General features: G+C 41.9%; 1 protein-coding gene across 2 annotated transcripts in view; it reads right to left on the bottom strand.

The window, feature by feature from the left end:
• ADAMTSL3 (ADAMTS like 3) overlaps positions 1 to 12,883 on the bottom strand; it is a 169,949-nt gene that overhangs the window by 144,380 nt on the left and 12,686 nt on the right. The window lies entirely within an intron of this gene.

Raw genomic sequence — 12,883 nt, 5'->3', positions numbered from 1 at the left:
CGGCAGCGGAGGAGGGATGCGGCAGGCCCTTCCGCAGGGGCTCCCCTCGGGAGGTCCGAGCCCCGCGCGCAGCCCTGGCTGCGGAGGCCCCCGTAGCCGCGCTCGCTGCCTCGCGCGCTGCGGAGCTGTCAGCTCCCCTGCTGCCCCACCAGTGAGTGCGGGGACGAGCACTCAATTAACATACTCCTTTTACATCAAGCAATCTTCATATGAGCTAGACATTTCTTGAAAAGGACTTGTCCAGAGCAGGGTAAAAGGTCACATTTTAGCACACGAGACTGAACAGGACTTTAAAGAGGGCTTTTTGCACCAGACCTGGGTAAGCATAAYTCACATTCACATCACGTTATCAAGACATTTCCTATAAAGTCTATTATTCCCGTGGTCTCACTTGTGCACCGTAGTCTAACCCTTATTTACGCAGAACTAAAGCACGACACGTGAAGTATAAATCTACATTTGATAGCAAGTTTCCCCGCAGAGCAGCCAAGCGAGGGCCGGGGCTGCCGCCGCGCGAGCCCCGACACGTCAGCTCCGGCTCAGACACGAACTTGGCCGACACCACCTGGCACCTTTCCCCACTGGTTTCAATGGGCTATCGATAGATCCAAGGGCAGGGAATACAGCAATGATGTAATCCTATGATTTCAGCACAGGACTAACAGCGACGAGATACATGCGCTCCGTCTCCAGTGGCCTGGGCTGAAGCACTTAACGTTTCTACCTCAGTTTCCCCAGATGTAAAACCCAATTACAACATGGCTGCAGCAATATTAATCATGTATTGTAAAGTTTAGTTTATATTTGTAAAATACTTTGGAGAAAAGAATAGCGCTAAGTGCTGGCAATTTATAATGATATTTTGGAAAGAGCTGCTGAACTCAAGAACAGAAGAGTATCCAAATTATTCCACCGCACTTCGAAAACTGTATATATCACACTGCTTAATTCCCCATAAACAAATTTGCCAGAAGGATACGCAGTGATCAACTTACTTGTGTTTCTCATCTTCATAAGGTAAATATTTAAAATAGAAAGTTTTTGGACATTCATCAGTATTACACTTGGAATATATAAGATGCCAACATCTGAAGCTGAAATAACAGTTTAATAAACATGACAAGGAAAACTTGGGGTTTCTTTGTATACTCGCACACACTCAGTGTTAGTATCTAATGCTCATGAGCAGCCGACCACTGAAGAAAACTTGCTAGACCTCAAGCAGGAAAACTGTGGCTTCCAAGCTGAGAAAATTTCAATTTTCAGTGTTCAGGACAAATGCTTTATAAAGTAACAGAGATGATTACAATAAAAATTCACCTGCTCGCTGCCAGTAGGCACTGCTGCCTACACAGATAATGACAGTAAAGGAGAAATGCAGCAAAGCATTTCCTGGAAAAAAATCTAAGGATGCATCATGAGCTGTCACAGCAAGTCACACCAAGCAACTGGAGCTGATGAAAAATAARTAAAAAACAAATTCTCAGAGAATTAAGCTTTTGTAATAATAGAAAAAGCAGAAAATAAGAGCTCTTTTTCCCCCTCCCATCTAATTATCACAAGTGAGAGATGACTGAGACCCTCCCAGACAGAGTTTGCACTACCGAGCAGCAGAGCCCAATGGCACTGAGCCCGCAGATCAAACCCTTTGTGTTTTGAGGAGAGGGGCTTATTTTTAGCTAGCCCCACGGGACGCCCACCTACGGACAGCTGAAGCACATGGGGCACTGCTGGGGCACATCTTCTGGTTTAGTTTCACCCAGGAGGAATCCTTTTAGTGCACCCTAAAATTACCACCTAATCACTTTTTTCCTTAATGCCAGAATTTGTATTTATTATTGCCATCCAATTAACTCATAATCATCACATGAAAGGAATCCCTAAAAGGTAGAGTTTTCCTATGACTAATACATTGCAAGTATTCATCAGTCATTCTTTCCAAAGTAAAGATTAAGAATTTCATCCAAGGCTTTAAATTATTACAATTTGAAATAAATTTGTCAAAATGTAGTTTAGTCTACAACTCTTGGGGATCATTTGATACCCAAGGCTATTACAAAGTTACTGAATACCATAATAACATGCCACTATTCTTCATAACCAAAGCCAACAGGACAGTGGAAAGTAACAGTCCCATATCTATATACAAACAAACAACAGTAGCTTTAGAAGCTGAGGTTTGCGTTAAGCCYGAGTTGCAAGGCTCAGGAAGATGAGAAGAGGTAGATGTGATGTCTCTGAAATGACTTGAACATAATTAGGAATAAAGTTCTTGCACATAGAATAGAAAAGGAATAACTTTAAAGTAAGATTGGGGGTGCCAAGAAGACATCAAGAGAAAGTGAGCTATGCACTTGCACGCATTTTTTCCTTAATGTGAATCAGCATYATCTAGACTTTAATCAGTCATTCCCTAAGTCCGCATGCTTGCTAAAAATAGAGAGCATAAGCAAAACAAGACTAACTGTTCCWTGTAACAGTGCAAAATAGCAAACAGATAAGACAAAATGATCTATTTTAARTGCCGAAGGCTCATAAGCTCCTCTAACATTTGATTTGTGCCCTACAGAAGGAATATACCAGCTAAATAGCAGTTCAGTTTAATGCATTTTCAAAGACTAGTATAGAATAAAATAGAAAAAATAGGAGTGCATCACTGCAGGCTCATCAAAGCATGTGAAATAGGGAGTTACCAGATAAACAAAGTTACATTAGCAGTTCTGAACTTCAAATATTGCCAGAGCAATGTTGATGAATAAATATCTAATAAGACTCAGATTAGCTTTTGTCATGGCTAAGATTTACAAAAACAACTTGCTAACTCTAGATGCTCGAATCACTTAAAGACCCTGCAAGTGAACTGACTTTCCACAGAAGCTGCCAACAGCTCAGCATTTCTGGAAACCAAGCCAATTATTAAAAATATGAATTAATATTAAACCTAGAGGCCAACATTTCAAACTAAAATTAAAATATAAACATCTCTTTTTCCTGAAAAGAAAAAGCACTCAAAGGACACTTGCTAAGCAGCTGAATTGATGAAAGCCAAACAATTCTTAATAAAAGAACTCCCAAAAGTCACAAAATTTCTTCCAGGTTTTCAACAGGGATGTCAGAAGGGACACGACTGCAACCTTCAAGGCTGAACCAAAAGCTGCTCCAGGGGCAGCACCRCAGGGCGCGACTCCACGGTGAGGATGTTTTCACCTTAGTGCTTGCCCAGTGCTAGGTCTGAAGTTTGCCTTCTGATTTAAGCCCAAATCTGATTTTTTTTTTTTTTCTTTTTTAATCCATTATACTTCATTATAGACCTGTTCCTGCCATAAAGCAGCAAGACGGGCTTTGGAAAACATGCCTGGAGCTTGAAGGGCCATAGGAAGGTTAAGCAAGAGATAGTGCAGAGATATTTCATACCAACTACTTAAAAGATGCAAAGCGGCCACAGCCAGCAACTCAACCTGAGAGCTAAACTTGAAGCCCATCTATAGGAGAGGTAGCAACTGCTAATTAGAACTGATCCTAAGCTACTCCTCCAGCCATACCCACAACTGCAGGAGAGCAGCTGCCCAGGAAAGTGCCACTGAGCCCCACGGCCCCAGCTGCTCCTGAGAACGTGTCTGCAAGCACAGAGATAGAACTCAGCCTAAAACCCTTTTTCCATGCGATAGGTTTGCACAAACCAAAGCCAAAACTGAAATGAAGAAGGATAATGGAGATAATTTTGTTTTTAAATTAGGGGGCTATTTTTCAGCCTTCTTAGAAGGTTATTTCTACAAAAATGTCTGTTGATTAAACGTAAATACATTTTCTTTGGCATAACTTAGGCTGCAGACTGAGATCAACACATTTTGACCATTATTTTTTCTGTGCCCTCTAAAATTTATACTGGTGATTAAGCTTTTGGATATTTATCAACTACTACTTATGTTTTCTCTCACTATGGTTTGGCTAAGAGATTAAACTTTTCACTGAAAGGCTGCAGCAGCATTTAGCCAAAACCCAGCTTGAATATCAACTCTGCTTCATATTTCCATAAGAAATATGAACCCTAGAATTTTCCTTCCTTCAGTGAAGCTGCTTCTAAGCTCCGCCAGGCAGACTCTGCCTTCATCCTGAAGGACTGGCCTCGCGAGCCTCRCAGTTGATTTTCTAAGATCTGCACTAGTGCTCTGAAAGGGCTCCCCGTGATCCCAGGGGCAGAGCCCCCCTTTTTGCAGGGCCAGGACCACCAAGCTGCCCCTGCAGCACAACGACATCCCTTGCAACATCTATTGCTCACAGCACAGCTCTGCAGGATGCTAGTTATTGGGTGCTCTTTAGCTTTGCATAAGAACCAAGGTGAGAACTACTGCACTCTTAAGAGCTGATCCTGCAAGTTGGCAGCTCTGCGTCAGGGCCTGCTTTCCAASCAGGCAGTGCCCAATCGTTTCCAAAGCCTTCAGCTTAGCCTTGCGGGAACAGGCACAGCAATATTTATAGCTGATGTAAAAGCAATTTTATAAGATATGGATAAAATATAYTGAAAACAAGTATTACTATTACCATTGAGAGCAGTTCCACATATGAGTCATCCAACAAACCTATTTTTAAGAGAAGAGGCCAGCTAAGATGTGGATTTACCAGGAGGAGAGAAAACTAGATAATAATAAAATGACCAAGGTTTTAATCAAAGTCTCATGAGGCAACGCATCTTTACTCTTGAAATGCTGGAAGGGAAGAAATATCTTTTTTCAAAAATCTAGAAGTGAGGCAGAAAATGCTGTTTCATTAAAACCATTTCTTAAGATGACTTGCAAGCAAGACAAACATGGGTAACAAGTCTTTTAAAAGGACTTTTATCCCTTCTTTCACCATATGTTGGACTCTGTTCCAGTTAGAGCTCACCTTTTATTATTTATTTAGTAATCTAATAATTGGCAAAATTCTTGTCATGAATCATGTGCTTTCAGCATTACAGGAGCCTGTTCTCCTGRAACTCAGCATTTATCTCATATTCACTGAAGGCTTCTAAAGATCCTTATAGTTTCCATGTGAAAACTATGCAACTTGAAATACTTYGTCAACATCCTTAGCAGAAAAGAAACAACCAACCTATCATAATTTTTAAAGTTTTGTTAACATGCCCTTTATCACGAATACTATGTGGTGAAATATTTTCTTCTTGCTAAACTGATAAATTGCTAATGATTGGCTGTTTTCTGCAAATGAATTTGTTCATGTCCATGTCTGCCTGGACACACGGCTGCAGCCTGCCCATGATGCACTGACAGAGACTAGAAACACAACCCAGGAGGGACAGCAGATTTATTYACAAAAGCCAAGTAAGAAACATCATTTAGGTTACAGAGGATCACTGTCAGCAGCAGTGGAATAAAGCCCAGCAAGTGAATAAGCACATTGAAGACATTCATACTGCTTAAGAAATAAAAGAAAGAGTAAAATAAAACAAGTGAGAGGATGCAATGCAACTGCTTCAAGCGCCAGGAGCCTCTTCCACAGCAGGACAGTGGGCACAAGCAAAACCCCAATAACTTGGGCAGACCACACATTAATGTAGACCCTGGGGGTACCCCATAACAGGCAGAAAAGCTGCTCTGGTTCTGTGGCACCATCCCGCAAGCAGCTGCCTCTGCCAGYGTTATTCCAGTGCGGAAGCTGCTGCAAGCGGGAGGCGATTCCCAGCTTAGTGCACGAGCAGAAGAGGACCTCGCACCTTGCACAGCACTGCAAAGTTTGTTGGCTATTATCACATAAACGGGCTTGTGAGGAGAGAAGCTACTCAGAACTTCACCCAATACTCAGTTCTTACAGAGTATATTACACCAAGTTTGAAAACGACTCTTAATTCTTATATACTACAGTATTATAATACCATTCATGGAGAGGTCTCCAATAACTGCTAGATGTCAATATCTTCATTTTACAGGGGCTACTCTCAGGGGAGTCTGGCGAAGAACGACAGCACCCCTGACGCAGATTTTCCTCATTCTAATTTAAATTATAACCTTAATGTTATTAATGTTATGTTAGTGTGATTATTTGTATTTAATTTCCTTTCATTTTTTCTTTAATAGTGATATAATTTGAACTGACATGGTAACACGCTTTTCATATACTTCAGTTGAAACTGTGCCTAAGGGCAGTGAAATTCTCATCCATAAGCTGCATAAGGAAAAAACCTCTGGCACTCTGAAGCCAAACACCTGCTAGAACTAGTGGCAGATCCAGATTTTTAAGAGAATTCCTGCTATATAATGAAAGCACAAAGAAGGGGGGAAAAAAGCGTAGGGCATGGAATGCTTCTGATTCAGGTGACGGGGAAAAATCAGCAAATATTGTGGCTAAAAAATGCCTCTCCTAGCACTGGCAATTTTTCATTGCACTGTGCACGCAATGTTGTCATCAGCAACTGCACGGTGGGTGTATCGTGAACTGGTTGTTCTGCTGCAGTGAACAACTGGASGGTTCTGGTAACAGCAATGGACTTAAACACAGGCAAATCCTCAGTCACCAAGAACTGGAATATCTTTTTGCAAGAAAATATACATTTGGCACAACTTTCCCCTATGCTGAAAAATCAAATAGCCCAACACTCAGTTAGGAGAGCCAAAAAGACATGCAACTAAGCAGTGCTGATGGACTTGGAAGATTCTTGGTTGGATTCCAACAACCAATTTCCACAATCAAAAAGAAAACCTCTCGAAGAGATGATCCAAGTTTTTTGCACATACCATATAAACAGGCACCATCCACGCTGCGATCAATAAAGTCACACGGTACAAAGGACAAGGGGAAAAGACTCCCTTCAGGGGAAAGGGAGAACAGTTTACTTATATAAATAACCTTCTAGAAAAGAACGTGCTTCTGGCATACACACAAAGGTCACTTTGCTACACTAAAACAGYTAAATCTGAAATAACACGAGGCCCAAGCACGGCCTTTGCTGATCAGCACTATTTGCTGACCTACTTCAGAGACTTCCACCGAGAATGAATACACACAGATAAGGCTGGGAAAGGGCCTGTGCGTGTGTGGATTAGCACAGCAAAATCATCCAGGTAGCCTCTGAATGGTGACACAAGTCCTCACCTGSTGCCAGGGGCTCCGCTGCCCCTTCCCGCACACACAGGAGGCTTCCACAGCAGGTTCCAGCTCTCGTCAAGGAGKAAGTGTCCTCAGACAGACATTGTCACAGTTGAGAGGCTACCACTCAATTGCAAAAATACATAAACACTTTCCATATTAGTGACCTTCATTACTTAAATTCTGCATATTACATTTGTTATGAAACTGCCTAGCTTCTGCTCCAAGCCTTTGGACAGGCTTTTTGCTGCTTTCTTGTACCATCCTTTATTACCAGAAATAATTTTCTCCCTTTTCCTCAAAAAGGATGGGGGAGGATATGCATACAGCACCTAAAAATGGCCAGAGGCTTAAAATAAACACCCACCTGGTACTGCCCAGACCTCCAGATGAAGGAAAGGGCTTAGGCCAAAGCTGTCCCTGRCACTGACAGTCTCTGCTACCAACTTGTCAATGGGTTCTCCAAAGAGGGGTCCCAAAACTCCAGGTGCAAAACCCAACTAACCCAAATAAAATAGTGTGAATAATCAGAAGTGTTTTCCTCCTTATTACCTCTAGCAGATGAGTGCTTTCTCACCTGAAAGAAATTAGACTACAGAGAAAGCCTCAGCCAGATGTTCACTCATTTTAATTTTCTGATTTGCAGCATGAATGTGTTTAACACATGGGAAGGAAAACCAGAGTTTTCCACTATTAATTTTCCACCACTTTTCACTGATAATTTTAGTGATATTAACCCAGTTCTTTGTCCRCCCTTCCTTCTCCATTGCAATAAGTCCCTTTGCAGGGTTTGCAGACTGAGCAGCCCAATGCACTGCCTTGGCCAGCCACATTTTCACAATAAGGAAGCAGTTAAATGGTCATGGCTCTGCTGGAGGAATGTTAGTTTAAGGCTATTAATAAGGCACGTGAGGTGAATGCCTTTCAGCCAAGCGCCCTCCATATGTGCACACCTGTTTCAGCATGATTTTTAAAGAGAAATTCCCCCAAAAAACTGTTCACAGCACGCAACCTCTAAGCCCCAAACACATTTCTGCAAAGGCTCCAGAGCTTTTAAACTTTTGGAGCCTTACCGATGTTGAGAATCACTGATGCCCCATCAAGCAGACGAAGCGTGCGCCGCTCTGGAGAGCCACTTTCCTCCCCCTWGGCCACGGCTCTCTTGGGGCTTTCAGCTTGCTCTTGCTGCTGCTCTTGCCTTTCAAGACTATTGCCATGGATTTCCACTATCTTTATCATCTGGCACCTGATCTGCTACTGCTAAAACACAGTCACAGACACAGGTCCCTCTCTCAGATGCTGCCATCCACTCACTCAGGCAGGCACCCACGCTGCTCCCTACTTAACTTCCCAGCCTCACATTTGAAGCAGGCTCAACTCCCCACTCCCTCAGGCTAGTGATGCCAGTTTCAATATCCCAAACTCATTCTGCTTCTCACTTCCTCTTAAAATCCTTTCTGGTTCTCCAAGGTAGCCTTCCTTCATCCTTTGCCAGCGAGGGCATCTCAAGTAGGCCAAGGTTTTAACTGTGTGTTGTTTTTGAGTCAGACATACTGCCCACTGTTACCGAAGCAAAGGTTGACTGGAAAAAGTCCAGGATTGAATAAATAGCGAATTGCATAAAGCAGAAGCCCCTGAAAAGATGAAATCTCCAAGTGTGAAAAGACCAAACATGAAAGAGGACCTATCTTTAGTCTGAAGACTCACAATCGCTCAAGATTCCTCTGCTAGAATTAACTGACATTATTTCATGTGCACACTTACTAACAAGCCAGTACTACTTAGATAACACTGCAGCTGTTTGAAGAAAAAAAGGACAATTAAAAGCCCACTTGACAGCCATTGCAGTCATCTGTTCATGGGCRATGGGTGAGACTAATGGTCATTAGTTTAATGACTATGTGATGTGTACAGTAATAGTGGAGGCCTGATACAGCAGAGGGCAAGGGGCTCTAACTGAGGTGAGAAAAGATAAACACAGGATCTGCTGCTGGAAAGAAGGAAATAAATCCTTGGAATGATCTGGAATTGCTGAAATGTTAGAAGACACAGCTGAGCAAGTCGGACATAAAATGAAAATAGAACCTCCTAATTCAAAACAGGATGACTGCTCTAATGGGGATAATTTCAACACTACCACCTTATCTCCCATTTTCCATGATCAGCATGGTAATTTCATTAAGTTTTAAAATGATCCAGATGATTACAGAAAGATGCAACAGAAAAAGGATGAAGCGCAGAAAACAGAGCAGACCATGGGTAAATCAAAGACAAGCCTTGTCTACTGCTTTAGAATCAGAGAGAAATATGAAGCCCTCTTAAATGGCTAGCTGCAGTAAAATATGGCAGAAAAACATTATTTCCAGTTAYGTTCTGGATTACGCATGTTAATGCTCTGCGTTTTGCCATTTCTCAGTATTTCAGGTAGAAAGGACCTYCCCTATAACCTGCCGAAGTGCAACTCTTCACCTTCTAAATGCCTATAGTCCAAACACACTCAGTAGCAACTATATTTAAAACAGGTATCACGAAAGGAGCCTTAAAAGACCAGCCCAACTACGTCCCTTGCCACCCATGCTGTATTCTCATTCCAGTGAACGCCAGGGCGTGCGCGAGCAGATGTGTCTCTGCAACGCAGAGCTCCCAGGACACAGCCATGGAGACGTCTTCAGGTCCGCATTGTTTTCCAATAGTATCTTTCTACAGGAAGCTTAACTGAATAATTCTGTTCCTTCAAAATATTGCAGAGCAGCTTATGCTGGCCTGACAGAAGACTAGTAAAATAAGCTGTCTCCTTTCCATCTCTTTTCTAGCAGCCTGAAAAGTTGCCACCCTCTACAGTTAGATTTTCAGTCTGYACCCAGAGTTATTGGCATTTCACTGGGCTTACTGGCTACTGCAGTTACACACATTTGAATACTCTAAGTTGCCTTGCAACCAAACTCCTCAAAAACTCTCCTAAAGGTGCTAGAGGGACTGAATTTTGTTAATGCTGTTGGCATAAGTCATTAGTGCATTTTTCTTAGAGCTAGTTTCTCATGAAGCAACCATCTTTCAGAAGGCCCTTCTTTCTTTCAGCCTATGCTGCTTCAGCAAAGTTGAAAACACCTCTGTGTTCTCACGAGGCAAAGCTCATGTGTAAACAGCTTTTCAAAGCCAGTGCTATGCAGTCAGTTCTAACAGGGTTCACAATCTTGACTTCCCTCCTGACCTTGGCTTTTGAGAGGTCCTTGTGCCTCCTGCGGGGCACAGGACGCTCTGTCCGCCACTTCTCCAAACCAGAAAGGGCAAAGGCTGTATGCAGAGCCCCAAATATACACTTGATTTCTAACCAGTTGGGCAAAACCACCTGCTTTTACATATCTAACAGTTTCTCTTACTACTGGCATTTTTGCATAAGGTTAAACTGAAATCTTGACAGCACAGTTTAAGTTTTGAAGATTTAGAAAGCGGTACTATTCCTGTGGAATATTTTTGACCTATTCCTGAGCACTTTTGAATGGATCTGTGGCAATAACCTCTTCTGAATTTTCTTATCCGCAGTCAGCTCTTAGTTTGCCAGTACAAGCTAATGTGAGCTAGGAAGCCAACGCTAACAGCTCAGTATCTAAAGCTTTAGCTTGGTTCCAGGTTCTCATATGTTTGTCTTTAGCATTCTAAGACTTTTCAAAATACAGCCAGCCTCCAAGAACAATGGACTGTGCAAAGGCTGGAGAAATAAATTCATCCACCCTTTTATTTAATTACACAGGATTCCTTTTGCCCTATATATCCAGTACATCACGCTGGAGAGGTCTGTGACCCCACAAACTACTAAACCTAGGATCTCTACGAGGTCATGTCATGATCCTGCAGAGTGCTGCGAAACATCAAGCTGCTAATGACCCAGTGGACCAGTTCTACCTAGTTATATCTCTCTCGACTTTCTCCATTGCTTTACAAATTGCAAGCAGTAAGCGAGTCTCATTGTCTCAGTTAAGCTCACTGTAGTGCAATCTTGACTTTTTAAAGACTGGCTTCCCCCCTGCTCTGCACWATCTTACCTGTTGTTACAGCAAGCCTAAACAGAGTGCAGTTCAAGCAACAAGACCCAACGATGAATCATAACCTCTATATCTCCCTGCAAGCCTGGCTATATTTGGAWTTATCAGTCCAAAACATCTCCACTTCAGAGCCCAGCTCTTTTTRCCCAGGGAGATATTCCTTCATCCTGAATACTAGGTAAAAATGCCAACCAGAGCGCCTGACTCCAGCTCTAATTATTCTGTTCCAGCCTCTATTCCAGCTTTTTATAGTGCTTGGTAAAAAGGTTGAAGGGATTCCGACACATCCACCCAGGGCCTGAAATTTGTCGCCCTCTTGGAGAAAACTGCCCAAATTTGGCTGAATGAGCTCGCTAGTGCTCTTTTTCTTTCCTAGGATTAAGATGATACACACAGCTATTTTCCTAATATTTTTAATGTTACTCCAGCTTTAATAACAGAGGAAGTGGTCAACTGCAAAGTATTCTGTAAAACAATAAAGCCAAAAAGAAGTTTAAAAGCCAAGATGACTTAAATAAAATCCTCAAAGAAGCAACTACACACTTTAAAGGAAGCATGGGGCAATAATAAAATCTCCGCAATTCTGCAGTAAGTCAAAAGGCCTAAGACAGGAAGATTTAATAGGGTCACTGAATCTCAAAATACACCAGAGCTATTAATTCCCACCATTTACACAGATTGTTCCAAACTGCTCAAAAGCTRTAAGAACCCAAACCAATCACAAGCATTTTGCAGATTAATCAAGCACCTCATGAAGACTGGGAAAAAGGACAGGGCAGGAAGAGCATCTTTCTGCTTGTTTGCAAAAATAAAAAATATATTTAAAAAAAWTTCATTAATATTACAGGAAAYTTTGCACTCAAAATGTCAAGTCTGCAGTGAGTGTGGACAAATAGAAAAACAGTGTACCCCACTTAAATATTCACCCACTACCTCTGCTAATATCTTTCTCCTTTCATATATATGAAAACAGCTAATCTTGCACTGGTTTTGGATTAATATTCAATGAACAAAGGAAGTTGTATACATCACATTTTAAATAAAACCAAAATACAGACACCAAATTCAACTTCAGTTGAGAAATGGTTTAAAGAAGTTAAAGTTAATAGAATAAACCCTTCTCTGTAAATCTCTTCTGATAATTTCCTTTAGTTAAAGATAACAACATATTGGATTTAAGTCCATATATAACATATCAAATGCTCTTTACTTCTTTTAATTTTTTTACAGAAGATCTATTCATAGCAGTTTGTATTTGCAACATATGCAGCAAATTATACTATTAAACACTTAATCCTATTAAAGTTTAAATTTCACCCCTAACAATAAAGCTTGCACGAAGCTTGCTGCGCTTGAAACCAGACTCCAGAAATAACCTATGAAAAGTCATAGGTAGTTAAAACAGCAATAGTAATTGGACATTTGGGGTGTAAAATTAGTGGTTTACATTTAAATGTTCTGATGAAACATTAACAATAGTAGCACAAACAGTTTTCTCAATTGATTTGGAGGGGAGTGTTTAATTGCATCATTTTCTCATTTTCRATTAAAAAGAGTAATAATAATCTCGGAGGAGGAGAGGGGTGGCAGTGCCATGAGGCCGGTGACCTAAGTCCCCCGCATGGCAGCAGTGACAGGAGGGACCCCACAGAGCTCYGAGTCCAGCCCCGGCCCAAAGGAGGGCAGGGACAGACCCGCAGCCAGGACCAGGACMCCCACGGGTGGCACCTGCTGCGACCGCCCCTTTCTGGTGGCCT

This window comes from Nothoprocta perdicaria, unplaced genomic scaffold (assembly GCF_003342845.1).
Source record: "Nothoprocta perdicaria isolate Ctin4 unplaced genomic scaffold, notPer1 scaffold_41, whole genome shotgun sequence".
In the NCBI taxonomy this organism is placed as follows: domain Eukaryota; kingdom Metazoa; phylum Chordata; class Aves; order Tinamiformes; family Tinamidae; genus Nothoprocta; species Nothoprocta perdicaria.
The sequence above is the reverse complement of the archived record's forward strand: the minus strand, read 5'-3'. Positions and strand labels throughout refer to the sequence as shown.